We start from the raw sequence: 9,359 nt of genomic DNA on the forward strand, positions 1-9,359 counted from the left end.
TTTTTGGTGCACTGATCTGAATCAAATTCAGATCCAGTGGCAGTACATAGAACCCTTCTTTTTCAAAGAGCTTCTAGTGCCAAAGAACTTACTTTACTGGACTAAGCCACATCTGATCACTTCGAGGACATCAGTGCATTGCCTCCCCTGTATGTGAAGCCTGCTCCTCAGACACTGAAGCTGACGATAGGTGGAGGATCAGATTCAGGATATCTGGTAAAGTTTAGTTCTGTACTGTCTGACGTTAGTGACAAAATCTGTATTGGCTACTGAGTTAATAGACTGGCACCAAAGAAAGAAGAGGACTTACTGAGATTACTATTTTTCCTCCAAGTCACCTTAGCAATGCCACCCCTCTTTCAAATGCTGCTGCAATGATGATGCAAAACAAAATCCTTTCTTCTACCTCTTTCCTTTTAATTCTTCAAGCTTAACTTCTACTAGGAATAACCAGAAATAAGTTTTCAGTTGCCTTTTTAAAAACTAAACTCCAAACCAAATCTTTAACTGCATCCCTTTAAAGGCCAAACAGTAGTGCTAAGCTGTGTAGTAATGCACTCAGAAAGGATCTGAAAAATCTGTGCTGAGAACAGCATCCCTCACCTCATAGACTCAGCTGTACTGGGCAAGAAATTGTGATCTGTGCCTCTACAGAAAACATTCCATTTGCATCTTACTAGAGCCTACCTGTGGAGGGAAAATCATGTTGTAGAGGCCAGGAAATTTCTTAAAGTGCTTTACCTGGAGGTCAGTGGAATTCCATTCATAAATGATGAGTGCATGCATTTTGATGCTGAAATTGTGATGACTTACAAAGTTTGATATTACTGTACTTTTCTGTGGACAGTGATTTTTTTTGAAGTGGTGAACATATTTTCCAGGAATATTGTAGACGTTTGTAATACGTATGTTTGTGCCAATAAATCTTGTTTTAAGAAGTTGCTTTTTGTATCATTTCTCTTCCCAATACACACAGTTAAGGACAATTGAGCAGCTTCAGCTTTCATTCCCTGTGTTGTGCTAAAGACTTCTGGAAATCAAGATTTTCTAATTCACAATGAGTTTTTATATATTCAGTCTAATAGAAAAGAAAAAAAACCCACACTTCTGTTGTATAAACAACAATTAACTCTGTACAAAAAGGGGGAGACAGTCATTAAAGAAATGTGAAGAGAAGCAGATGGGAGAATGCCTTCAGTGCAGTTGACCTTAACTTTCTTAATGGTAATACATATATTTTCCTATTAATAGGACACAGTTAACTCAGGGAACTCATTGCCACTAGATAATTAGTTTACAAATCTCATGTACTTTGGACACACTTTTTAAGTGAAGAAAGAAAGATTCTCTGTGAAAGGGATGCAGACTGTCTTGCAGGGTCATCTTCTGCCTTAACTTGAAACAGCTGATGCTGGTCACTCATGTGATGGCTTAACAGGGCATGGTAACTGTTACCATCATTAATTCTAATAAGTAATTAAGCTTTCTGAAGGGACAAAAGCTGAAAGCTGTTTTTCTCTCCCTTATAGTGACTACACCTACATTTTATAATACATAAGCATTGCAGTAGCTCCTGGGGCACTCTGCACCTTCATACATGTGGGGCACTACCCAACAGCTCTTCTAATTTTCTTGCAAATAAACTTGGCATATATAAAGGGCACAGTACCATCTCTTCCCCACCCAAACACACCAAAAACAGGTAATGTCAAGATGTCTTTTTCAGTGCTTTTTTAGTAAAACTATAGTTTTTTTTCCCTTGGTAACTCTTAGCATAGGTGGCAATAAATTGAGGGCACTTTAAGTCTGTAAGGAGGAGCTGGGAAAAAGCAATCCTTTGATGTCATACAGTGCATGTTCTGCTCTAGGTGAAATAGCAAATAAGGACTAAGTGATGGGGCAGATTAGGTAGATTGGTGCACATGAATGTAATATGGAAAAACACAGGAAACTAGTCAAAGCCAAAATAAGGCTTATGCTAATAATTAAGAGAGCACAATGGGCTAATACTCCACTAGCACTCTTCTAATCACGTTGTGTAGTTAGCTCAGATTTGTTGAAACAAAATGTTCCAATTTCTGACTTTGAGCTTATAAAGAATTCTAGCAAATGATAAAACCAAGGGAAAAGGAAATTAGGTGTAATGTAATGGACAGATTAATGTGGATATGGCAGAATGAGTAATTATATAGAAAAATCTAAATTCTTTTTGCATGCTGTTCAGATAGCAGATTTGCAATTTGGAAGTTCAAGGAGCAAAAGGAAGGACTGCTTAGGGGTCACTAAGTTTTGTTAGGTGAAGAGCTCTGGCACTTGCATATGCTTTGGAAAGTTTAGAGAAAATAGTTCAAAGACAAAACAAATCTTGAAGTGACTGTCTACATACTTTGCTTTGTGAGCTCAGGTATATGGAGATAAGTGAGTAAGATGCTTTCAAGAGCTCCTGAGAGATATAAAATTTCAAAGATCTCTCGCGTGACTAAAGATGATCAGAACTGCAACTGAGAAGAAAAGCAGGTAATACTGAGACTGCTAGAGCTCTGTATGACAGAGCACTAGGCCATGAGGATGACTATTATAAAACCAAACCATCTCTTTTTTGCTTTCCTGTGTGTTTCAAATCCAGGGAGCATTACCTTGTAACACCACCTGTGGTTTGGGCAGCCATCATCAAAACTTGTTACCGCTATGTGGTAGACCTATAAAATACATTTTACTATGGGAACTTCCTGGTACCAAGTGCACTGAGTTACTGCACTTTTAATGCAGCTTTTAGAGTGATTTTGCAGAAATAACATCCTTGCCTTCTCCCTTAGTAGCTGAACAATCTGATTATATTTTAACAGCTCTTAGCTGAACTGCTTTACTAAGGCAAGTAAGCCTGGGCTTCCTACCTTCTGTTAGCCATAAGGCAGCTTTGCTCTGTTGAATGTAGATAATTAAAATTCTAGTGCTTGTCTAACTAGCAGGTTGTTCTTTTTACTAGGAAATGTACTATACAGCATCATGTTGTTTATGTTTTCTCTCAGCCTAGAAAACACCTGCTCCATTGTCCAGCTTCAGCTGGACCCTGGAATGACTTCCCAATAGCATCCAGTGCATGCCTCTGATATAATCTCTAGTAAGCCATGACAGTGCACTGAAAGAGCTAGACAGATCAAGTGTGTTGCTAGCATCATATAGCCCTGCACCAACCAAGGCTTTGTTTAACTTCCTTCCTAATGATCCAAGAAAGCTACAGAGGAGAGAAACTCACAGGTTCTCCCTAGTCATGTCAAATGATCAGGGCAGTGGGGAGGAGTTCCTGTTCTCAGCTCAGAATCCAATGAGTTCACTGGGAATAGGATGCAGAAAGCAAACATCTACTACTCTAACGCCACAAAGAATGCTAGGGTTAATAGTGCTTGAGGAGCTGGGAAAGTAAACCAGTTTTATATAGCTTTTTAGACAAAGGAAGCCTTGAAATATGGAATGATTACAATGTATGGATTGCACTGGGAACAAACAATTCCATCTCCTTTCAAACCACTTTGAAGACACCTACAAGTTCAATCTTTTTTTTATTGCTAGGCTTAAAACTGCCTGGTTTAGCTTTGCCATCCTTCCACCTGCTTATCAGGCACCATTTGATAGCCACATGCACTCTTGCCTCTCTTCAGTCCTCTAGAAAGCTTGATCTGAACTTCATTCTTGAGCTGCCTAGAAAACCCTAATATCCTGGTCAATATCCGGGAACAATGTATAGTCCTTACTCTTTTGTTTGTTATTTTTCTTCAGTTTGAGTAGCCTGTGTCCTCCTTAGTCATCCTGACAGTCCATCTCTGTCCATTTTCCAATTCTATCACTTAGGACCAGAGCAGCCATCAGTGTTCTGGTTCAAGTAAAGGCTGGCCAAATGCTGTATGTAGTGGCACAAACATTTTGTTGTCTGTATTAAAGAAACACTCTAAGACTATGTTAGTTTTTCTCGCAACTGCATTTACCCTCCCACCTCCCACAGCAGTCATCCTAACAATCATGTGCTATACTTGCTTTTTTTAAATCTCTTACCTCTATAGTTTAGGACTGAAAAAATGACCATTTGTGAAACAACAGTAAGCAATATCCTTAAGGATTAATTTGATCCAAATTCTCCTGCCTCTACCACCAAAACAAATCCTATTGATGCCTCCAGTGCCTAGCCAAAGAGACAGCTAGGTGGCCTGGGACACTGCCAGGGGCAGAAAATCAACTAATATTTTCATTTCAGAGTTCCTTGTTTTACTCAAAAGTCTCAAAGTTTGAGTAACCGTTTTTTCCCCCAGAGGTATATGAACATACCAACAGCCAAACTCTTGCTTACTGTACTCACCAGCTTAAGTATTTTTGACTACTCAGTCATCACTGTTTGCTGAATACAAATGCAAGTTGAAAATGCTATTTTTGAGATGCCAGCCCACATACTCTTCCGCAGCTGAGCCTAGAACTTGAAGCCCTACGGAGTGAGAAAGCCGGGCTGGCTGTATAAAGCAACACTCTTGCATTTTGGTGGTGCTGTGTCCATTATGAGCTTCTATTGGCTATGCCTAGACTTATCAGCTCTTGCGTAGGATTCTGAGGTGTCTTCTGATGCTATTAAGACAATGCTGTCTTACAGGTATCCCTGTGTCTCAATTTTATTAAAAATTGGTCCTTGGGCAGTTAGATGATTAATACATGATTAAGTGCATCCTTTAGCCTTGTATAGCTGTACAACACATTATACTCACGTGAGGTATGTGTGAAAAAGCAGCAAAAAGGCATAAAGGGAGCCCTTCAGCATATAACCTGTGTGCTCCTGTCTGACCCAGACATGAGGGAATCAAACCTTACCCACCTAAACTACCAGCTTCTATTCCTAATAATCTTCTCTTTGCAGACCACAGCAGAATCTGTGGGAGCTTCCAGTAGCGATTTGCAGAACTGCTCTGTCCTCCTGAAAACGTGTTGACAAGATACTTACTAAGTATCTGCAGTGCCAGAAAGCAAGTTGTCTTGTAAACTTTATTTTCCTTTAAATAAATAAGAAAACATTGGAAAAGAAATCTGGTATTGCTTTTAAAAATGCCTTAATGGAAGGGGAAAAAAAAGAAATAAGACACGTGTTCAGGTTTTAGCAGCCAACAGTGCAGTGCCCAAGAGTCTGTCTGTACTGGGCTCAGGAGACATTTGGCCAACCCAGCTGTGACAACCCCGTGGTAGCCAACACAGGCGGCATTGCCCTGCAACAGCATGGTCACAGTCAGTCAGTGCTGATCATCCTAGGGAATTTATTTCACAAACGCTGCTCTCAAATGCAAAGCAAATACGGCCACAATTTGTCTGCACAGGATTAAACTGCATTGTCCATCCCTTGGGTTAGCCGTTCTGACACTGGCAATTATTTTAACAGTTCTTCAGATCTCTCTTTCATTTCCCGTACATCAGTTACTTCAGCCTGGGCTTCAAATTTCTCAAGCATTCTCTAACTTAATGACATTTTTCTTTGTGGTTTTGGCACTGTCTCATTCTCTCTCTTCACTTCATCCCACCTGTTCTCTGTTTCATGGTGCTGAATGAAATATTGTTCCTTCTCTTGTGTACAACAGCTATTTCTTTTCAAGTAATTTTGTGTAACTCTTACATTCTCCCATTTCTCTATGGAAAAAAGAAATCAGACTAGTGTGTCCAGGCAAAATGGTTGCACACTTTGACTAAGCCATCAAGTACTTTGTATTCTCCTGGTACTTCCAGGGTTGCCTCCTACGTACTGACATTCTCTGTTTTGGCGTTGCTCAGGGTGACTGATTACATTGTCTCATTTGTCCTTAAGAAACTCTTTCAACTGTTGTTTAAAACCCAAGTATATAATATAAATGCACCTTTGTCTTAAAAGTAAAGACTTTTAAGTTTCTCACGTTTTAGGTCTTTTTTGGTACTCCTAGAAGCATCGGAAAGCACCATATCAATGTGGGGAAGTACCTGTCAATCTTTTCTTGGAACACCTCTTAAGTCAGGAACCAATATGAAGTGTATTGCCTGCAGCTGTCTGTACAAAGGCTCCCTGTGTCATGTGCTGCATGGAAGTGACCTCACCAGTTGAACAGAGCTACTGAACCAGTTACAGATGTAGTCTGACAGTCACAGAACAAACATGACTCACGCAAGAACATTCCCTACCTTCCCTTTTAATAACTGGTTTCACCAAAGTCAGTAAACTAGAACTGAAGGGAGAACAAAGTGTTCTTCAGACAGCACTGCACAGTGCCGTCACATGCCACTTACTCCACTGCAGGAGCATTGATACAACAGTCCTTTCACAATTACATCTTCCCTGATGTCTGAGCTCTCACAATGTAGCCATCCATAGCAGCAGATACTGACAGATACTGACATGGCAATACTAACAATACTGACACCAGTGCTAATGAGTGAACAGTTCTATGTCCTGGATTTAAACCAAAAAAGCTTTAAAATACAAAATGTTGGTGTGCTGAGGAGAGATAATCATCTGTGATGATGATGATGATGATTGTTGAGATGATAACAGGGTTCTGCAAATAAGGAGATTTGTGTCTAATTTGACCAAGCCATTAAGGACTTCAGACCCAAGAGTGCTCAACTGCAACATTTGGTTTTCTTAACAACAGGCTAAGAAATTAATTCCTGCTACTCCTTTGCTTCCCCATTTCATGGTATATGAATAACCACCTTGGTAAAGCTCTTCTCGATAAAGTAGATAATAGAAATTATAACATGTCAGGATACAAATTGAAAATTGGAATTTTGTGACATATTTTTGGTACTATAAAATCTCAGCTCCACTGATGCCAAAAGAAACAACAAAATCTTGGTTATACAAGTGGAACTGAGGCTTCATCTCAGATTCAGCTGTTACAGCATGCAATTAGCATCTTAGTTTTCTGACTGTGCAGTACACTAGTCCTCATACTAGCTCTTCTCCTATTGTTTCAATTTGATTGTAGTGGACTGATTTTACATAATTTACTTGCTGTGGCATCCTAAGTTGAAACAATGTAATATACTGATTTCACTAGGAATGGCTGTGTCTACATGGGCACAGTTTATTTTTCCAGTATATTTTATCAATGGTCTCTCTACACAATTCTATGTACTGTAATCCAACACATGTCTGGGGAAAAAGTTTGTTTAAATAGATTTGGCTTCTGCCACTGATATTTGCAATAACTCAATAGGAATTTAAAGATGCTCCATCTCAAGATTTGAGGCATGGTTACTTGTAATGGCCTTATGACATATCGTAGAGTGCCATGTCTCTGGTCTTGAGCACTGATCATTAGTCCAAGCCCTAATGATCAAGTTTGCAGTGAGGTAATAGCTTTTACATAGTGACACAATGAACTTTGCATTTTAGAGCTTGAGAAGAGATGTTGTCTCAGTAGACAGTCAATGTATGACAAGAAAAGTTAATTTGTTGGTTATTAGGTTCCAGTGAAGTATAAAATCTGTCATTTTAAAAACTCTCTTTTTTTTTTGGTTTGCCTTCTGAAGTGCCCTGGAGTGTAGCACATGCATGTTCTTTGACTAGGCCAAAACACCTCAAATTCGGCTGGTGTTCAGACACAGCTTGTTCCTTCTAGAGGTAAAGGCAAGGAAAGGTTTAAATTAGCCTGAGTAATTTGTAAATTCTTTGACTCACAGGTAAGGATAAACTGATGGCTTGGTCTTAAAAGTTAATCAGTTTTTAGTTTTGGTAAAGTTGCTTAAATGCCACAGTAGGTAACTTACTATATGCTATGGGAAAAGGGAGAGGGAACTCTAATGAAGCTCAAATTTGCCTTCTGTTCTGGAAGAAGAGATGTACACATGCCTTGGACCATTTCAGGCTAGAAGAGCAGAGATGCTAAAACTTAGCAATTAATTTTGGTTGCTTAAGTAGACGAGCCTAATGTTTAAACAGGAGCTGTTAAGCTTATTCAAACCCCAGGTTCCTTTTATCACTCTTTCTGAGTTGGGTAACTCTTGCTAGTGAACCCCAGAGAGAACCACATGCAAACGAACAAAGTAAAGGTATAGATTTTTTCTGCAGAGGGAAATTATCCTTTTTCTAGTAGTCACACGAACACATAAGGAAATACCTCAGCAAAATTGTTAGGCATCACCACTCAGGAGGATACCAGCTGCAAGGACTGCAGAGGAGACCAGCCTGCCCAAACCTGCTGTGCTAACCAGCCAGAGGAATGCTTTGGCAGAACAGGCTAAATGCTTCAGTGTTGGCTGAGCTCCTTGGGTGGGCTCTGCAGCCACTTTCAGCTCTGTACCTGTCAGGGAGTTTCCACTATTTAAAAACTGGCTTGAATGTGCCTTCATAAGCTGTTCCTACAATGCAAATGTACTCTACAGCTGTCCCAAGTCACTGTTTTCCTTGCAGTGTATTCATTTAGAAAAGAACAAGAGTGCTATTACTGCATGAGAGGAATCAGCCTCCCTAACTAAGCACTGATTTCTTCATTGTTAAGGGAAGCCAGTAAAACCTACTAGCATTATTAACAACAATAGATGTTAGTAATGCACGGTGAGAGAGCAGGACTGGAGACACAAAAAAAAATCATTGGAAATTACCCAGATCGATCAAAGGGCTGAGAGGCAGCTGGATATGTTTTTCAGAGTCACCGGGAAAAAAAAAATCCTGATACTTACTGAGTTTTCTACCCAGACACCAAGGAACCATGAGCCCTACAGCATATTTATAATTGCCTACAGGAGGCATATCTCATGGCTCTGCCTTTTTGGCAAGGTAAGATTTCTTTCAACCTTTTGTTTTGCTCTAACTACCCCCTTTTTTTTTTTTCTCAAATGTATTTCCTTAGCCTTCCTGTAGCACAGTGCTTTAAAATGACAGCGGCCTTTCCTCCAATGAGCAACACTTAACTAATATTATGAATTCCTACTTCCTTTTTATGTCCTTTGACCTTTCTCCTTTAAGGAATATAAGGTTTAGGGGTCTGGTTGGTTTGGGGTTTTTGTGTGTTTTTTTTCCCCTTTTGACTGAATTAAACTGCTTGCTTGTTTAATTCCTTTTATTTTGTAGTTACACAACAGGAGCATTGAATTCCCAAGTTCTACTGCTAACAGAGTATCACATGTTTCAAGCGGATAGAATGTGTCTCATTATGATAATGACTACTGTATTTTACTGATTAAGGCTTATGGGACCACTTTGATTGTGTCTGCTTGTTTGCCTCTCCCCATTCACTTGACAATCTAAAATTTATTGGCCACTATTTACAAATGTGACGGATTGGACGAAGTCCTGAGGATATTTCAGCTACATAAAAATTACGTATTTCAGAAACCAAGTAGATGAGAAAGTCACCCTA

The 9,359-nt window shown here is 39.5% G+C and overlaps 1 protein-coding gene across 1 annotated transcript in view; it reads right to left on the minus strand.

Annotated features, from left to right (window-relative positions):
• The window catches only part of CUNH17orf50 (chromosome unknown C17orf50 homolog), a 62,846-nt gene extending 57,887 nt beyond the window's left edge, over positions 1–4,959 (minus strand). The window contains exon 1 of the transcript XR_009963711.1: positions 4,856–4,959. The gene's annotated coding sequence lies outside the window, so the exon portion shown is untranslated. The remainder of the gene's footprint in view (positions 1–4,855) is intronic.
• Between the last annotated feature and the right edge of the window lie 4,400 nt (positions 4,960–9,359).

Source organism: Pezoporus occidentalis, unplaced genomic scaffold, assembly GCF_034315485.1.
Source record: "Pezoporus occidentalis ecotype Australia unplaced genomic scaffold, CSIRO_AGI_Poc_V1 ctg164, whole genome shotgun sequence".
In the NCBI taxonomy this organism is placed as follows: Eukaryota; Metazoa; Chordata; class Aves; order Psittaciformes; family Psittacidae; genus Pezoporus; species Pezoporus occidentalis.